Genomic DNA, 19,189 nt, shown 5'->3' on the forward strand with positions numbered 1-19,189 from the left:
CCGCACCTTTTCTAAAGCAGCTGCTAAATTGGGGAACACATTGCCAGACCACATTGCTAGTTTAACCCCTCACATGGGCTTCCGTGAGAAATTGAAGACGTTATTTTCTCTTCCGTAATATTTCCTTCTGTGGGTAGCTTCTTTTCTGTTGGTAGCGCTTTGAAGCCTTAGGGCACAGTGTGCTTTATAAATCTAAAATCATCAAAGTAGACATAACAACAAAACATAACACATGTTCCAGATAAGAAGCCTTGGCTTGATACATTAAAAGTGCACAGAAGGTTGTTAGCAGTTCATCCCAGGTTGTGGAGGAACTACTAGTGAGGTAACAGCACTCAGGGAAGGGCGGCAAGAAAACAGCCCCTCATAAGCCAAAATTACCCCAGCGCTTTAACTCTAATAGTCCAGCGTAGAGACTTGGCAACCGCACAAACAGGTTCTTTGGGGGCGGGTGGTTGTTATGTCACGTTTAAATCGTTTATTCATTTACCGCTGGTATGTTCTGCACGCTAATATGTCATATACTTTGATATGTTTCTACATTTGCTATGATTGAAACAAAATGATGCATGATGCACAGATCATTGTGGTATGTTCCGGAATACTGTACATGCTAATGTGTTGGACGAAATGCCAATAACAATCATTTCCAAAAACAACAGGTTCTTTTGTCCGAGCACGTAGCAGCCTAAGCGCTGCGCTGTTAGGCACTGCCTACACCCAAACTGTCTACAGATCAGAAGAATCCAGCTCTTCCTCGAACTCAGGTATTCAGGAGAAAAGAAAAGGAATTGTAATACACTTTCTTGTGCTTGCTAACATACTGGGCAGATAGTACTCATGCGTGCCTTAGATCTCCATGTTGTGCAAACAGATTGGCACAATGCTGAAACTTAGCATACAGATGTGTAGCAGCTGTGGCACGATTTGTAGTCAAGGAAAGTTTCAAACTCAGTATGTAATATGATGTCGATCCGTTCTCTGGTGCGGGATCCTTGATTCTTGTTAACTTCAAGGCCCCACCCGTGAGCCCAGAAGGTGTCTTTGACAGGGTCCCTACAAAGATGTAACATACACCCATTGTCGATCTAGTGTTCCCCAAGGCCCAGTTGAGACTGGGTATCCTTAATGTCCCATACCCACTTGCATTTGTAACTCTTATCTAATGCCACTATTTCCCTGAAGGAATTATAAACCTCTTCACGAGCCGTGGTATGCTTTAACCTATGCCAGCACAGTAAGGGTCTGAATTGGACCTTGTGGGTGATGGGTTTAACACCCATGTCCTTTCGTAGAGGTAGTAGAGGTGTACTTTTAAGGAGGCTCAACAGTGATCTTAAAAACTTGTTTTCAGCTACATCCAACAGGGCTAATCCTGAAGACTCCCACAACTCAGCATCATGTTGAGCACTGCCCCCTGCCTTTGTACTGTACACTCATGGAGCTGGTGAAATGCGCCTTACTTTTGAAGGCTGATATAATCTCAATATTCCTGATTTATGGTGAGTTACGTTCAGACTACTTTTCTTGACTTGTGAGAGTTATACCCTGTTTCAGGTCAGCTTAATTGAAGTTAATTCCAAGATAGCCAAACACAATTAACCTATTTAATGTACTTCCCTCAGGCATGATAGAACCTCTGTAAGATCTATGGGGCGTAATAGTCATACATTTAGTTTTTGAGTGGTTTATCACCAATGCTCGATCAGCACAAAAGGCCGCAAAACTATTTACCAGGGTCTGCAGGCCAGGTGCGGTTTTGGACACCAGGAAGTTGTCATCTGCAAAGAGAAGCAGAGGGATCTTTCTGCCCGCTACCCATGGTGTGTCACTCTTGCAGTCCTCTAGTGTCGTGTAGGTCTTATAAAACCTATACAGGATCTGTGCATGTAGACAACATACACTGTGGGCTCGGTGTACAGACTGATTCCAGACACCCCCACCGAGTATGTTGGCCTGTGTACCAGCTTGCTCACAGTGCCACTAGAAACTCCTCTTACCAAGGAGAGAATAGGTCTTGGCAACTATCGAACATGACAACCCTGATCCCTCGGGACCGTGGAAACAGTACAATACTTTTCGCTCAGTCACTCGTACTCACTTCGTCTCAGAGAGATACACAGAAAAAACAATATGGACGTTTTTCAATAACCATTTATTGAACAGTCGTTATTCTAGTATAAAATAGGTGTGCTGAAACAACCACTAGACAGAAACAGATATAAATGATTAGAAGCACTAAGAAGGTGAAAGGATGGTAGATTTCTACCATCTTGTTATAACCATGAATACAGGCAAGTATATAAAATACATGATAAAATCCGTACTCCTACAATGCTACCCTAATTAGATGTACCGAAGTGTACCTAGCATGTATGTAGGTGTTAAGCCAAGAATCCCTATAGGATAAAGTCAACCCCATTACCTGAAGTGAGAGACTGTGGGACCCCGTCTTGGTCTCGAGCAAGGGATGTTTGACCACTGCGAGCTGGAGTATCTGCATGAAGGAACCTCAGAGTCTTGCGTCAGTGTGTCGACATGGAAGTCGTGATCTCTTCTGACTATCTCAGCAAGATGTGATGTTTATTTAACCAAAGGTATCCCCAGGGGTTCTACCTTGCTATGCCATTGTCGGACTTAGGATGACGTTTGGAATGAACCTTGTACATAGTTATTATGCAGGAGATGGTAGTCCTGCTGAGTTTCCAAGAATCCTCATGCATAATGTATGAGACTATTGTTCAGGGAAAACCCCACGTTCTGTAAGCAGTACCGTAACTAGGTAAAGGGTCAGTCCTAGCAGCCTGTTATGTATGTAATGTAGAGACGAATATAGGTGAAAGGTTGAGATATTACCCGGGCCTATATTGGGGTACCTATATGGAATATAACACTAGTTTGGCAACCACATCATTGAGGTAGGGTAGAATTAAGCTGGCGCAAGTAGGCGTCCCTGGCTTACGCCTTAGTGTATCCCTATGCATTTTGTTAACTCGCCCATAGAGCCCCAGCGTACTTCAGCATATGTATCTTGGTGTAAGCGCATGAGGATATCCCAAAAATCAGTAGGGGTCTCTTTCTGCTTCAGTACCACCCATAATTTATGACGAAGAAGCAGGTCAAAAGCAGATTTTAGATCCACAAATATTAAGTATAAATGTGACTTCTGGGGGACAGCCATCTTCCAGTAAATAGTCAAGAACTTAATTGGCTGATCAATTGTGCCTTTCTGCCTACTTAACCCCGCTTATAAATTCAATAAGGCTTTGTGCTCCTCTATCCAGAGGTCCAACTTAATTAAGATCCGCTTGCAGAAGACCTTCTGGGAAATGTCAATAAGACTTATCAGTCAGTAGTTTAAAAGAGAGTTCCTAGAGCCCTTTTTCTAGTCCGATACAATCGCTTCTGCTTTTTAGCGGCTTGGAATGCACCTACCCCCAGTATTGCATTGGATAATATGTTTATATATAAGGCCCAATTCTCTATGTCTGATCAGAAAAAGTCCCCAGGAAGCCCATCGGGCTCTGCAGCTTTGCCGAAGCCATACCCTTGATTGCACTCATGGTTTTAGGTAGTTCTATAGTTAAAAATGAGGTGAGTGCTTGTTTCCCAAGGTTTAAGGAGACCCCGTCATCTACGTCCACAGCCAGGGGTAGACCATACAAATCAGAAAAATGCTGTGCCAGGCCTTAGGGTGCATAGAGTCCGCAAGGTGGCGTAAGCCATTCTTCCCCCATTAGTCACCAAGCCCCCAAATGTCCTAGCATCCTTAGTTTTTCTGCATCACAATTGTCTTCCCAAATCTGTGTCTCCCAATCATTGTGAGCTTTTACCTGAACCTGCTTATTTAACTTCCTTTTAGCTCTAATAAAAATCAATAGTGCCACTCTCCAGGGCTTGGCGTTGCTCTTTCTTCACTCGTCTACATTCTTTGTTATACCATGTAGGACCAGGTTTTACCACCGTTGGGCCATCATAATGGTTCCATATGAAACATTTACCAATTATATTAAACAGCTTTCCATGTATAGATGTAACTGCAGAGTTTTTATCCTGCAAAACCATGGGCACTATTGAAAATTTAATGAGGTTCGTACCCAGATTAGGGGACCACCAGAGGGTCGACCCCTCCCATTGCGACAAGCAGGAACAAAGAAATTTACATAGCGAGACCTATGTACAGGGTCAAGGCTCCATGTTTCTTGGGCAAGGCATGTATTAGATTGGTCCATGAAAATGCCCCATGCAGACCGCCAAGCTTGGATCTCACATCTGTCACATTCCACGGCAAAATATCGATGGTATTTAAATTCTTAGTTTGCTCATTCTGTGTTGGAATCAGGCTCTCCACTGGATGGAGTACACAAATTGTGGCCAACACCATAGGATGAGCTTCATACTGCATTACCTCATTAGGGACTAAGGGCTCCCCACCCCCAACAGGTATAAGGTGGCATCTGGTTCCAAGCCAGTCCACCATAGAGGTGTCCAGCTCTTTGTTTGAGTTGATAGGTAAGAATCGGTGTAATGGAAGAGAGGTATGAGGGTATGGTGGATTGAGTTTGAACCAAATTAAAGTACCAGTGGAGGATCTTTACGTAGTTCGAGTCCCACTAGCCCTTCAGCCATGTGGGTATACTTTAACCCTATCACAATATAATTGATTATCCCCTAATGAACTGAAGGGTCATGGAGTCTTCTTGCATACATAATAATGTCTGAGCGCATGATAGAATAACAGTTGTGCACTTGACCTAATCTGGTAGATAAACTTATTTATTAGTGAGTTCTCATCCTCTCTTGCGCCAGCAAGGAATTTAGTGACCTTTATTATATAGACACTACCTGGCTTGCAACCCGATCATCCCCCTTTCTCCCTAGTGCACCCCTTTTGGTCAAACCCTGGAAAGAAGAGCCCATTATCATCTGCTTTCCAGTGGCCATAGCTGGGCGCCCAAGTCAACCGTGGGGCCTGTGGTCTAGTCGGAGCAGGTAAAGGAGTCTTTTGCTGCAACTTAGAGGTATGTGGGTCTGGGGTAGGGTGGTATACACACCGCAATCCATGGGAGGATTGATAAATAATTATTAATTTACATACGTCTGTCATCTGTTAAGCTTGTGTATGTAGTGGGATGTGAATTAGTGTGGACTCTACTTCTTGATAAATATTAGGGATATTTAAATTTCCCAATTTCAGCTGATGAAACTGCTAGCTGTGATTCTAAATCTGTTACCTCAGACTGCAACCTCCTGACCAACATAACAATGCTAGCAATATCAACATTATAACTTGGCCCCAGTCCAGGAGCTATGGGACTGATATCATCGAGGCCCTCACAGTTTCCTCTTCTGGACCAGCGCAAGGTTGAAGGCTCGTGAGGACAGAATAGCTACTTGAGCATCGGATTGCAGGTTCCATTAGCACAAGTTCATGTCTATTGGGATTAATGTCATCAGAAGTAACCTCCAGAGGCACATCAAGAAGCGAAGCATCCGAACCAGCTGAGCTCACATTGGGTCTCGAGGAGTTATTATTCGTCTTTCTAGTAAATATGGGAGCAGCCTTTACTTGGTTCTGGCTTTTGGCTTTATCACCCCCAAAATCCTTTCAACCTTTCCAATTAGGGTATCAATGACCTCAAGAGTTTAAATGGCGCTTGAGGCTTGTCGGGTGAGACAGTAAGAGTGAGGTGAGCTGTGTGTTTGCCCATTGCAAAAGGTCCTGTGCAAACTAAATTTAGAGCGTAAACAAACAAGCTTAAGACTCACCCTTGACACAGTGGGAAGAATGTCCTTGGGGGTGATGTTAAGGGGATGGCCCAGCCCAGCCTGCTCTGGGCTCTGATGGGCATAGGCAGGCAGACCGGCCCTTGGTCCAGGCGCACCCCGCTTAGCAGGAGTGAGTGCAGCGCTTTATATCGCACAGTAGATGTCGGGCACTCCTCCCTCCGGCTCGCAAGGCAGTTGCCTCCTGGCGTGTGGATTTCTGGGACCTGGAGTCCCCAAGAGGCAGCAGACGCGGTCATTGTCATCATCACCCATGTGTCTTCAAGCCGCACCCCCCCCCCCCCTGGCCCTATGTCTAGAATCTGAGCACCAGATCCGCCTCAGCTAGAAATGAACAGTCCGTCCTCAGGAGTTCATGGTTCCCTCGTCCTCTGTACAAGGCATCCATCCCGGTGAGGTACATGTCCAGGGGACAAAGACTGGCTTATATTGTTTATTTGGTAAACGTACAGACAGACATTTTCCAAACTCAAAAACAACCAATGAAGAAGGAAGAAAGTGCAAGTGTGTCCTTTAGCTGCTTCAGAGAGACCTGCCGCCTCCTGGCCCTATACCACCGCTAGGAATCAAAAGCGGATATTATTTTGTGTGGTTTCCACTTCAGATTGTATGGATCGCCCACATTTAATGTCCTCAGTAAGGTGATGGAGGTCAGAGTAAGCTGATAAAAACAACGTTTTTTCAAGCCAAGCCAGAAACCTAAAAGGTCCACAGTAGATTTCCAGCAGTATCGGCAATAGCTGGTGGGCTCCATTAGGGGTCTTAGTTGAGTTGTGAAAACAGTAGATTTACATCCATACCCAAGACATGTCTATGGCGCAAATAACCGTGCGATCTCCAAGCACAAGATCCTCAACAGATCCCAAGCAGGGCTCCATCACCAGTGCCCCAATGCATGGTGGACATGTTAATATGATCAAGCATTGGCCTTCTGACTAGCGATTTGTATTCTTGTTGCGCTATCATGACAAAGACTTACATCTGTTTGAGTAGAGACTGAATGTAAGAGTGAATTTTGAATTCCTCCTTTTTACTGAAGTCTCTCGCCCAGTCCAAAGAAGTTCTACTCCCAACAGGGTGGGCTTTACTGGGAGAAGGTGCATTATCATCTTAATGTTGAAGAAGCAAACTTCTCTCCATCCATCAGTCCAGTGAGAAGGTCCTATATTATACAGGTCAACTCTTTCAGGCATTAATCCCACCATAAACAAATAAAAAAACAGTACTCAATCATTTTCCCTGAGAACGGCTCCCTAATCCTTCATTTATACCCAAAAGCAATCACCATTCCCAAAAATGTAAAAGTTACAAGATATATAATTTCTGTGCAAGGGTTTAACTTGATGTAATACAGCACACTGAGTGCTCCTTGAAAGATGCAGTCCACGAATGGTCGCAGCTTAAGGCATTTTGTGCCCTCGATGATGATGCCTGTCCGAAGTTCACTTATTTATTCAGAATTTGAGCCCTTTTTCTCTGGATTTCTCACTTACTTCATGGTTCTTCTCAACAGCCATAAAACGCTTCTTCTTGAGGACAGCCGGTGACCCAATACCATTGTCCCACAGGTACTCTGGGGATAAGATCTTGGTGGGTTTATGGTGTAAAAAGTATTTGTTTAAGTAGCTCTCGTCATGCCAGGTGGCCTAAATGCCTCTATCTTTGTCTCGCATCATGGCTTTGTGGCACTGGCCGGTGAGTTGAGAGACGTCTCTTACTGAGCCTCCAAAAAAGCCCCCAGTATAATAAAAATCCCCTTCGTCTTCCGGGATGTAGGCCTCAGACTGCGGCCTACGCTCGTAAGTGAAACGCTGGCGCTGACCCCAGTAGAAACCTGGGTGGAGTGTCCCAAACCTTTAGCTCAGTATTTCCACTCCAACCCAGTCGGTGAACTCCATGTCGACGTCCATCGACACGATGTAGTCCACCTCGTTGATGAAGGTCTCCCTGGAGGCATTGTGGATCATTTCCATGCGCCTCATGGTCACCTCCTGCCACCTCTTGTACCCCAAGACCTCGATGATGAGCAGCCTCCGTCCAGATGCCAGTGTGATCTCGGGTATCTGATCAGGCCAGTCCGTGAACACATAGGTGCCGATCACGATCCGGTAAAAATTTTCCCCATACGACTCGTATCCGGTCTTTTTACCGTACGATTCGTACAAGTGCCGTACAAACTGCCAATTACTATTCGCATGGGAAAAAGACCATACGAATCGCATTCGGAATAATTCCCCACACGTCCTCGGGTCGGAAAATGTGTCCGACACGTCCTCGGACGATTTACCGTACAAATGTGAAAAGTGAAGTCCGAACGCGGAATCACGATCCATCCCGTGCGTCCGATGTTACAACCGTATGGAAAAAACACCGTCCGCACCGAACTCCCATAGCAACCATGGAGACATGTGTCCGCATACGCGCCCAACACTCCCCCAGCCCCCATACGTTCGAGTCGTACCCCCGTGTATGTACACCCCCACCCGTGTATGTACACCCGTGTACGTGTCGTACCCCCCGTGTACGTTCGTGTTGTACCCCCCCGTATTTACACCTGTGTACGTTCGTGTCGTCCCCCCGTGTATGTACAACTGTGTACGTGTCATACCCCCGTGTATGTACACCCGTGTACGTGTCGTACCCCCCTGTGTATGTACACCCGTGTACGTGTCGTACCCCCCGTGTATGTACACCCGTGTACGTGTCGTACCCCCCGTGTATGTACACCCATGTACGTGTCGTACCCCCCCATATGTACACCTGTGTACGTGTCCTACCCCCCGTGTATGTACACCCGTGTACATGTCGTACCCCCCGTGTATGTACACCCGTGTACGTGTCGTACCCCCGTGTATGTACACCCGTGTACGTGTCATACGTGTCGTACCCCCCGTGTATGTACACCCGTGTACGTGTCGTACCCCCGTGTATGTACACCCATGTACGTGTCGTACCCCCCGTGTATGTACACCCGTTTACGTGTCGTACCCCCCGTGTATGTACACCCGTGTACGTGTCGTACCCCCCCTGTATGTACACCCGTGTACGTGTCCTACCCCCGTGTATGTACACCCGTGTACGTGTCATACCCCCCTGTATGTACACCTGTGTACGTGTCGTACCCCCCGTGTATGTACACCCGTGTACGTGTCGTACCCCCCGTGTATGTACACCCGTGTACGTGTCGTACCCCCGTGTATGTACACCCGTGTACGTGTCGTACCCCCGTGTATGTCCCCCCGTGTATGTACACCCGTGTACGTGTCGTACCCCCCGTGTATGTACACCCGTGTACATTAGAGTCGTACCCCCACCCGCGTATGCATGGAGCGTACCCCCACCACAACATTCCAAGTACGGAGCGCACCCCAGGCCCCAACATCACAACCGCAAGTCGTACCAAGCCACACACAAGGACAGCACTGTACAACAAAATGGCCCATGTACACACCGTACACACGCTAAAAACGCACGTACACAACCAGGACAAACCAAAACTACACAAGAATACACCATCCGAATGGCACAAAGCCACAAAACATGTCCAACAACCACTAAAACAACACATTCACTGACCTGCAACTGCCAAAAACAAACAGAGGCCCAAAACACAACCACTCCTTATAACACACCCACCCAAAGTTCAGACACAGCCACACCCACCAATGGACCAATAAAAAGGGCCCACACACACAAACCATGAGCCTTTGCAACAGACTCACTGCTGCCAGACCCCACAGACAACCTACAGCACCATACTAGAACCTTTACCACACCTTACACTTGCACACCTTCACACACACACCTTCACAAACACCCCCTCATCACATTCACACACACACCTGCACAACCACACCCACAACCATCCACACACACCCCCCCCCACCATCCACACCCACACCCCTCACCATGCCCACTAACAAGAATCCAAAGTTCACTAGCCGAGAGTTGGAGGTCCTTGTCGGTGAAATCCTCAGAGTCGAGCCACACCTCTTTGGAACATTCGTCAGACAGACCAGCATTTCAGAAAAAACAGCCATGTGGCAGACCATCGTCGATGCTGTGAATGCTGTTGCGGACACCAGAAGGAACAAGCAGGAATGCCAAGCCAGGTGGTACGATCTGCGGAGGAGGGTCCGAGCCAAGATGACGGATGAACACAACCAGGCCAACGTCACTGGAGGAGGACCGTCCCGCAGACCCGTACACTACCATCCCTGGGAGGAGAGGGTGATGGCCATACTGCCAGTGGAGGCAGTGGACGGATTAGAAGGACTCCGAGACCCGGGTGAGTACACAAACAACTCACCTCACATGGGGGTAACGTCATCCACAACCAAACTCACAAACAGGCACGCAACCACCCCAAGCTATCGCATAACTCAATCACACTCCATGAACACGCACATACCACTGGCGCCACCATGCCCCATGCACCCAGCTGGACAATGTCAAGTCACAGGCCACAGAAGACACCAACACATGACACGGTAAGCCGGATGGCGGGATGGGGGGCCCCAAAAATCACATAGTGCAACTCAGAAGCAGACAACAATGCCCCCTGCCCATATGGCCTAGGTCACAGCCAGACAAACAGTGTGTCCCAACACAGGAATGACTTGCCAGCAAATGGCGGACGCCTTGCATCAACACATGGGGGTGACGGCACGTTCTTGCACATGACAGCAGCTAATGAACAGCCAACACTGTGAAAGAGTGGCAGCACACACCACCACAGCAGCAGTGCAGACACAGACACTACACCCAATGGGTGCCTGGAGATCAGAAACAAACTCACATCAACAATCCAAGGGCCATTCAAAGATCTGCTAACAGTGTGTGCACAGTAAGCTGGGCTGAGGTGACAGAGGGTGACACACAGAGGGAGGGAGAGGGAGAGAGGCACAGGGAGACGGACAGAGGGAGGAGGCCGCCACACAGAGGGAGGGAGAGGGGGACAGAGAGGGAGGGAGACACAGGGAGACGGACAGAGGGAGGAGGCCGACACACAGAGGGAGGGAGAGGGGGACAGAGAGGGAGGGAGACACAGGAAGACGGACAGAGGGAGGAGGCTGACACACAGAGGGAGGGAGAGGGGGACAGAGAGGGGGGGAGACACAGGAAGACGGACAGAGGGAGGAGGCCGACACACAGAGGGAGGGAGAGGGGGGCAGAGAGGGAGGGAGACACAGGGAGAGCAAATCAGCCTTGTGGTGTGTGGGAATGTCTGCTCGTCAGCAGGTGGACTGCGTGCATGTAGACAAGGGTGGCCAGTGCCAGCACCCCCCCTCTCCTCCATGGCAAAACACAGGGCCATGTCACAACCTGTGCACGAGCACAACGACGGCTACCTGCATCATATTAGTGTGTGGAACAACTTCATGTGCCCACGTACAGTGCTACACGGAAGGCGCCAATGCACGGCTCGCCACACCTGCCCATTCCACTGCTGACTGCAGTCACACTTGACGCAGCAAGTAAGACTGTGCCACACATAGGTAAAGTCGCCAAAGCTGTGCCCAAGGGACATACCCATGCACAAGTGCACTGAGAGTGGAATGCAAGACATATCCAAATTCCCAGAGGAAATGTTCCAACTTTGAAACTAATGAAACATGGATGTTGCATGGAACAAAATTAACATTGTCTCTCTCACACACAGGTCAACGTCGTGGATCACCCCCCCAACACTGGGGGGGAAGACTCACAGGACCCGGCTCGGCGGGATGAAGGAGCCACCGGCAGCGACGACTCACCACTCTGTGGACCAACCCGATCCCGACCAACCTGGCCCCTCTGGTGTCCAACGACCTGCAGCACCTGCGTCAGGTACAACGGGGCCAACCACCACCCCCACTCCTGCCACATCCCAGGAGACACCCAGGATCCCTGCCCCACCACCACAAAGCAGCCAGGCTGGCCAGGAGGGACACGGTGTCCCGGGCACCCAGGAGGAGGCAGGCGACAACGCCAATGCCACCCCTCAGGGGTCCCGGAGACCCGATGTGCCCACAAGGGCACACCAGGTGCAAGTGGGCAGGGGTGGTGGGAGTGGAGGACAGCGGAGGCGCCAGCCTGACCAGTTGGCTGGGGAACCGGTATATTCCCATGTCCGAAACATCCTGGACACATACCGGCAGGACACCACGGGCATGGCCCAGGTTGTGTCCATCCTTGAGGGGATCAAGACCCAGCAGGCCCAGCAACATGCGGAGCAACATGGCTGTCTACTGCAACACCAACGGAGGATGGAGGACAGACAGGCTGAGCACGTGACGGTGTTCACGGGAATTCACAGTACACTCCGTCGGATGGCCGACAACATGGGCAACCCTCCCTGTGCCAGAAGGCGTAGAACATCACCACCCACAGGGAGGGATCAGGAGGAGGAGGAGGAAACATCCGATGGAGCATCCCAAACATCGTAACGGACTGCTTCTGAGGGTCCCCGCAGGAGGGCGGGTCGTCCACGTAAAAGACCGTGAGGGTCGGCGCTACAGCACCATCTCCCAGGACACCTGGCCTGGCACCTGGCCCACTGGAGCAACAGCAGCACAGCATCAAAGACATTCTCTGCCACATGGCCGTGCTGGTCACTGTCTGACCAATGTTGACAAAGACTGTGGCATGGACTCTGAGGATATCTAATGGCAAGGACACCAACTCCCCTAGTGAACTTTGGATTCCACACACCCGGAAAGCCCCTCATGTCAAATCCCCCCCTCCCCCAACAAAATAAAAAGTCACACCATGAAGAGAAGATGCCTGCTGGTTGCATTATTACCTTACATGTGTCTTGTAAAGTCTAAACATGCCTGAGTTCTCATTTGACTTCAACCATCCACACCCTGGGGCCTGAGTCTGGCACAGGACACACGGGTCACAGTGTATTAGGCAAGACAGACATGGAGCACCATACACACCCGTGATGGGCCCAACCAGCTGAGGGGGTGGCCGCACAACCGTGCCGACAGACATATTGAGTATAGCAACAGTCATGCGCAGAGGTCAGGGATCATGTCGAGTGTCCTGGGGGGCACCCAGGTATGTGTAGACAGGTGGCAGAACCATGTCCTGCAAGCTTGAGTCAGGTGGATGCAGAGAATGGTGGCCTGGCCAACGTTGGATGCATGGGGATGGCACATGTCACAATACCCACACAGTCATGGACATCATGCACAATACACGGTCTAATCCCACACAAACAGCTTGCATCTTGCTACTCTACACATAGACACATAGCCACTATCACGGAAAACCATGCCAGACATGCCGGATGCACCGTGGCAACACACCAGCATTGACAGAGAAAAGGCACCTTGGCGGCATAGGGACACCTTTATTAGTCATGTATTTGGGATTGCAGAGGCAAGTCGGAGTACACATGAACGGGTCATGTGGAGTAACATGTGGGTCCAACACTGGCACCCCCCTTCTGCACCACAAATGCGTGATATCCATGGAACTGGCACACAAGTGTTGGCTAACAGCTAAACACCCCCTGCTGCTCACGGAGAGCCTGCCATACACCATTGATCCGCTGATGTGGAAGTCCCACACCATGTCAAGCCAATGCAAACCGTATGTGTCCGAGGGCAGTGTTACACACATTGATGCCATCATCACATTCCACAATCCCATCACTGATGACTGTCAACAAGTCTGACCATCTATTCAGGTGTACCCATCTTCATGTCATGTGTACCATGGTGATGCAACATGTCTGCAGAGGAAACAAACATCGACAGGGGCAGTGTGCATACATCGTGAACTACTGCCACACCCAATACACCCCTGATGCATCCCTTACCCTAAGGAGACTTCCAAACTTGTCCGTGCGTGTAACGCTGAGTCAGCACACGATGACGTGTCCATGAGGAATAGCAGTGCCACAACAATGCAAGCAGCAGACGGCATGCGCAAGTACCTGGGGAAGAGAGACACACAAGAAGTCAGCCACAAAAAGCACAGCCACTTGCATGTGCATGTACTCGACACATGTATGGATGACAACATGCTAGGTCACAATTATGACTGGGGAAATACACTCATCACTGGCACCATCACTCCAGTGACGCATCCACACACACCTCTGACTCACGTGCCATACATGCAGATGGAGACACACATCGCAACACATGCCACACGGGGACCAATGCGTGCACACACAGACACTGGTACTCACCACTAAGCAAAGAAGTCGCGTATGAGCCGAGTCCGGATGTCCTCTTGCGGCTCCACATCCTCCACATCACTAGCCCCATTGCCAAGCCCTTCGTCCTCCACGGGTGGATGGTCCTGGTCATCTTGATCCAGGATGAGTGGCACAGCTTTCTCAACTGCCATGTTGTGCAGCATGCAGCAGACCATGAAGATTTTGCAGACCTTCGCCGGGGCATATGGGAGGGCGCCGCCGGTCTTGTGGAGGCATCGGAATCGGCTCTTCAGGAGGCCAAACGTCCTCTCTAACACTCGCCTTGTCCGGCCATGGGCGGTGTTGTAGCGGAGCTGGGCCGGCGTGATGGGGTTGCGGAGAGGTGTGATCAGCCATGGCATGTTGGGATAGCCAGCGTCCCCTAAATGGAAAGCACATGGACATAAGTAGGACAGGAGAAGCGATCGTGCTGGAAGTCTACGCAAAATACAGGACAGACAGACTGTACCCACCAACAACACATGCTCGTTCGTTGCGCAGCTGCGTCATCATTTCAGGCACCCTGCTACGCCTCATGATGTAGGCATCGTGTGCTGATCCTGGAAAACGAGCCCAGACATGTGAAATCACCATGTTGGACAGACACACCACAAGGGCATTGATGGAGTGGTAGTGCTTGCGATTCCTGTACGCTACCTCCTGTGCCTGTGGTGGTACCAAAGCCACATGTGTCCCATCTATGGACCCAATGACATGGGGCATCCCTCCCAGGGCATAGAATCCACGCTTGACCCCAGTCAACATTTCAGGGGTTGGGAAATGGATGAAGTCATCCAGGTGAATCAACATGGCCTCTAAGAAATCATACGGCACACGGCAGAACATGCTCTGGGACATGCCACCAACATGAGCTATGGTATTTTGAAAGGTACCCGTGGCTAGAAAATGTAGGGCTGCCATTACCTTCAGCTTGGGTGTCAGTGCCGTAGGATACCTGTGCAGCGGTTGCAGGTGTGGTGCCAGTCTCGCCGTCAACTCCAGAATCAACCGTTGTGGGAAGCGTTAGCACCGGATACAGTCATTCTCCTGCATGGCAGCCAAGTCCGGAATTGGTCGGGGAAGAGGCGGCGCTCTGCAGTAATTTGGAAGTGACAAGGAAGAGTGAGTGCACCACAACAACAATTTATTTGTACTTAGCACATGTTAATCTGTCTATACACATATGCTACATACGGAGTCAGGTATGTGCCACATGCCCTGGATACGTATGGCTGCCAGGTGACACTCCTACCAAGACCCAGCTACACACGGAGATTGTGAACCTCCACATGCCATGGCATGGGATTAGCTGTGTCCCAGTGTAAGTGAACAGCCAGACGCAACACAGGAGTGACATACATCCACACATCAGCAGAAGTAGGATGTCGATTTCAGAGACTGGTAGCGGAACACTAGAGCCACAGGTCACATGACATTACACTAGGACAGCCCACACACCTTGCCATTAAGGTGTACATGTGATGACTCACCACACATTCATAGAGGATGCAGACATGTCCTTGTTACGCTACTCCGTGTCCCATGCATACATACGCACCTCACATCCGATACCACATGTGGCATGGTGTGCGGAACAGTGTGCAATGTCAATCTACACACAGACACATGTTGATTGCTGCAACAGCTGCAGCTTTTGAGGGAGCTCCAACATCAAGCTAATGCGAATCCCCCACACATACATGACATAGTCACATCGTGCACCGTGCGTAGTGACATGTCAGGTGTGGTAACCCCTGTACCGGGCCTCAGGGGACATTTCCGTGTGTTGGTGTCCGTGCCATGCCAGTGTCGCTCATCCCCAAGTGTGCAGTACGACATGCACACATGTCAAAGGAGTCAAGGGCATGCCTGGCACACATTGCACCGTCACACATTACATGTGTACACATCTCATCATACATCTGGTGCCTTCTCGACTCAGGAGTAATGTGCCACATCACAGCCTTTCACACCTGTGCCCCACACATGTAGTACTGGCCAGACAATGCCTTGATGTCCATCCATGGACAAGTATGTCAGCCCTATTCCTTCCTGTGTGCTGCCTGTCACCACTGTGATGTGTGAAAACCACCGTACTTTTGCTAAGAGGGCCTGTGTACGTTCCCGTATCACTATGGGAGTGCTGCCGTATGTGTACCCATAGTGATGGTGAGCGTACAGGCGTGTGTACGCTCACTATCACTATGGGTACGCATACGCGAGCACACCCATAGTGGTACGGACCGTACACGCGTGCGTACGTTCATTATCACTATGGGAGTGCTGCCGTATGCGTACCCATAGTGATAGTGAGCGTACAGGCGTGTGTACGGTCCGTACCACCATGAGTACGCATACGCGAGCACACCCATAGTGGTACGGACCGTACACGCGTGCGTACGTTCATTATCACTATGGGAGTGCTGCCGTATGCGTACCCATAGTGATAGTGAGCGTACAGGCGTGTGTACGGTCCGTACCACCATGAGTACGCATACGCGAGCACACCCATAGTGGTACGGACCGTACACGCGTGCGTACGTTCACTATCACTATGGGAGTGCTGCCGTATGCGTACCCATAGTGATAGTGAGCGTACAGGCGTGTGTACGGTCCGTATCACCATGAGTACGCATACGCGAGCACACCCATAGTGGTACGGACCGTACACTCGTGCGTACGTTCACTATCACTATGGGTGTCCTCGCGTATGCGTACTCGTAGTGGTACGGCCCGTACACACGCCTATACGTTCACTATCACTATGGGTGTCCTCGCGTATGCGTACTCGTAGTGGTACGGCCCGTACACACGCCTGTACGCTCACTATCACTACGAGTACGCACAACACCCATAGTGATAGTGAGCGTACAGGCGTGTGTACGGGCTGTACCACTACGAGTACGCATACGCGAGGACACCCATAGTGATAGTGAACGTACAGGCGTGTGTACGGGCCGTACCACTACGAGTACGCATACGCGAGGACACCCATAGTGATAGTGAACGTACAGGCGTGTGTACGGGCCGTACTACTACGAGTACGCATACGCGAGGACACCCATAGTGATAGTGAACGTACAGGCGTGTGTACGGGCCGTACCACTACGAGTACGCATACGCGAGGACATCCATAGTGATAGTGAACGTATGCACGCGTGTACGGTCCGTACCACTATGGGTGTTCTTGCGTATGCGTACTCATAGTGGTACGGCCCGTACACACGCCTGTACGGGCCGTTGCTACGCATTTGGGGTGCCCTAGGGCCCCGGAACGCACCGTACCTGTGTGTGAAGCTCAAAATTACATAGGGGACACATGAGGGACCAGTATTAAGGCCTACATGCATGCTGGTTGTCATGGAGACCAAGTTTAAAGTTTGAATTTGTTCTGGAAGGTGCACAGCAGAAGTCAGTTGGAATGAATCTACTTTGTTGCAATGTGTTTGTGGGGTTGACATCATGCTGAAGAAAAAAACACAATAAGAACCCACTGACTGTGCTAGGTTTGAAGGGATTGGAGGAAACATAGGATGCAAATATGAGTGACCAATCACTCTGTACTCCTGTGCATGAAACAGGCCAGCAAGGCAGATATAAGGCAGCCAGGTCCCATGAGGGCGCACTTGCCTGCACATCTCTGGATTCCACGACCCAGCTGCTGCTACTGATTCCCTGGAACCATGTCAAGGTCTGTGGAGAGGTCACAACCCTTCACCCTGGAGGAGAACATGGCTTTGCTGGATGTGATCCTCCCACAGTACCACATGCTGTATGGGCGATCAGGGTATCAGGTGAGTGCAGAGTCCACTGGCACAGACTGTGTCCCTTTTTTGTGACTGTGACTTCTGGCATTGTGTCCAGGTGTCTCACACATGCTATGTACTGTAGGGGGGTCCCGGGGGGGGAATGCCTGATGTCTCCCAGCCAGAGCATGCAGTGGTGCATGTCTGCCGTCCTCACTTGCATCGTGTTTACTGTGACAATCACTGCATGGTGCATGCCACATTCTGCCTGTCTTATCCTCCTGGGAATGTTGCCTCTACAGTCCTCATGTGATTATGTGGTCAGCCCAGTGTGACAGGTGACTGTACCCACAGATGTGTGTTAGTTCTGTGTACCTGTGCTGAGAGTGTCCACATGATGTGTTCGTACCCTGGACATCGGTGTGTGTAAGTCCCCTGTCATGTGGGTGGGTGCATATGTGGAGTGTAGCACCCCAGCTGCATGAGGGATGGATATACCCTGGCCATGTGATGTGAGCAGGGAGCAGTGCTGTGTGTCTGACGTGCAGAGCCAGCCCCACACCTGTGAGCCCCCCCCCAGTCTAGTGGCACATGTGCAGAGTGAGGTTTGTCGCTGCATTTGGCAATGGCAGGTGAATGTCCTGTGCGTGTCTGTGTACTCTGCTGCGGTAGCGTCAGTGGCCTGTGGCATGTGACTGCTTAGAGGTGCTGCACATTATCCTGGTGTAGCTTGTGATGCACAGTGTGAGCCTGGATCATTGATTGTGTAGTTGCCCTCATTCCACCTGTGTCCTTTCAATGGCACGTACTGCTTTTGCCCTTCCCCAGAGGATCATGTCCCTATGACAAAGGTGCAATGCGTTGGATGCATACTATGCCTTGTTGTAAACAGCAAATGTGTTCTAATATGTGTCTCTGTGACATGTGCCAGGTGTATTGATGTAGTGTCACTTGTTCATCCTCACAGGTAGGCGCCTCTGCCAAGGAGCAGATATGGCTGACCGCCGTCAGGAGTGCGGATGGTCGGAAGCGGCGCCTGTCCCAGGTGAGGAAACGCTGGCAGGATATCCGGTGCTGGACACGGAGGATTGCACGGGTCCTGCTGGGGGACTCACCTGAGAGCCATAAGAACCGCGGGCGCCGCCGACTGAGCCACATCCTCAAGCGTGTGCTGCCGGTGGTCTTTCCAGACTTGGAGAGGCGCTTACAGGAGATGCAGCAGCAGGAAGGGGGTAGGTACATGTGTGCTTGTTGTGTTTCACCAGCATTTGTAAGTGCACAGTTGCATGGATACACTGCCAGGGTTTAAAGGTGCTGTGCAGATCCAGTTACCCACTGTATAGCTGTGCTCTCCTGCCTCCCTTCCCCTCCTTGCAATGTGTACCCTGGTCTGTGTGTAGTCACTCCTTCACAAGGTTATCTAGGCTGGCACTTTCTCCATGTGAACTATGCCTGTAGCATC

General features: G+C 50.3%; 1 pseudogene across 1 annotated transcript in view; it reads right to left on the reverse strand.

Moving 5' to 3' along the window:
- Nucleotides 1-6,875: 6,875 nt before the first annotated feature.
- LOC146868831 (histo-blood group ABO system transferase-like) overlaps nucleotides 6,876-19,189 on the reverse strand; it is a 791,676-nt pseudogene continuing 779,362 nt past the window's right edge. Inside the window, exon 8 of the transcript XR_014965088.1 lies at nucleotides 6,876-7,878. The product of XR_014965088.1 is annotated as a histo-blood group ABO system transferase-like (transcript). The remainder of the gene's footprint in view (nucleotides 7,879-19,189) is intronic.

Source organism: Triturus cristatus, chromosome 1_2 (genome assembly GCF_964204655.1).
Source record: "Triturus cristatus chromosome 1_2, aTriCri1.1, whole genome shotgun sequence".
Lineage (NCBI taxonomy): Eukaryota > Metazoa > Chordata > Amphibia > Caudata > Salamandridae > Triturus > Triturus cristatus.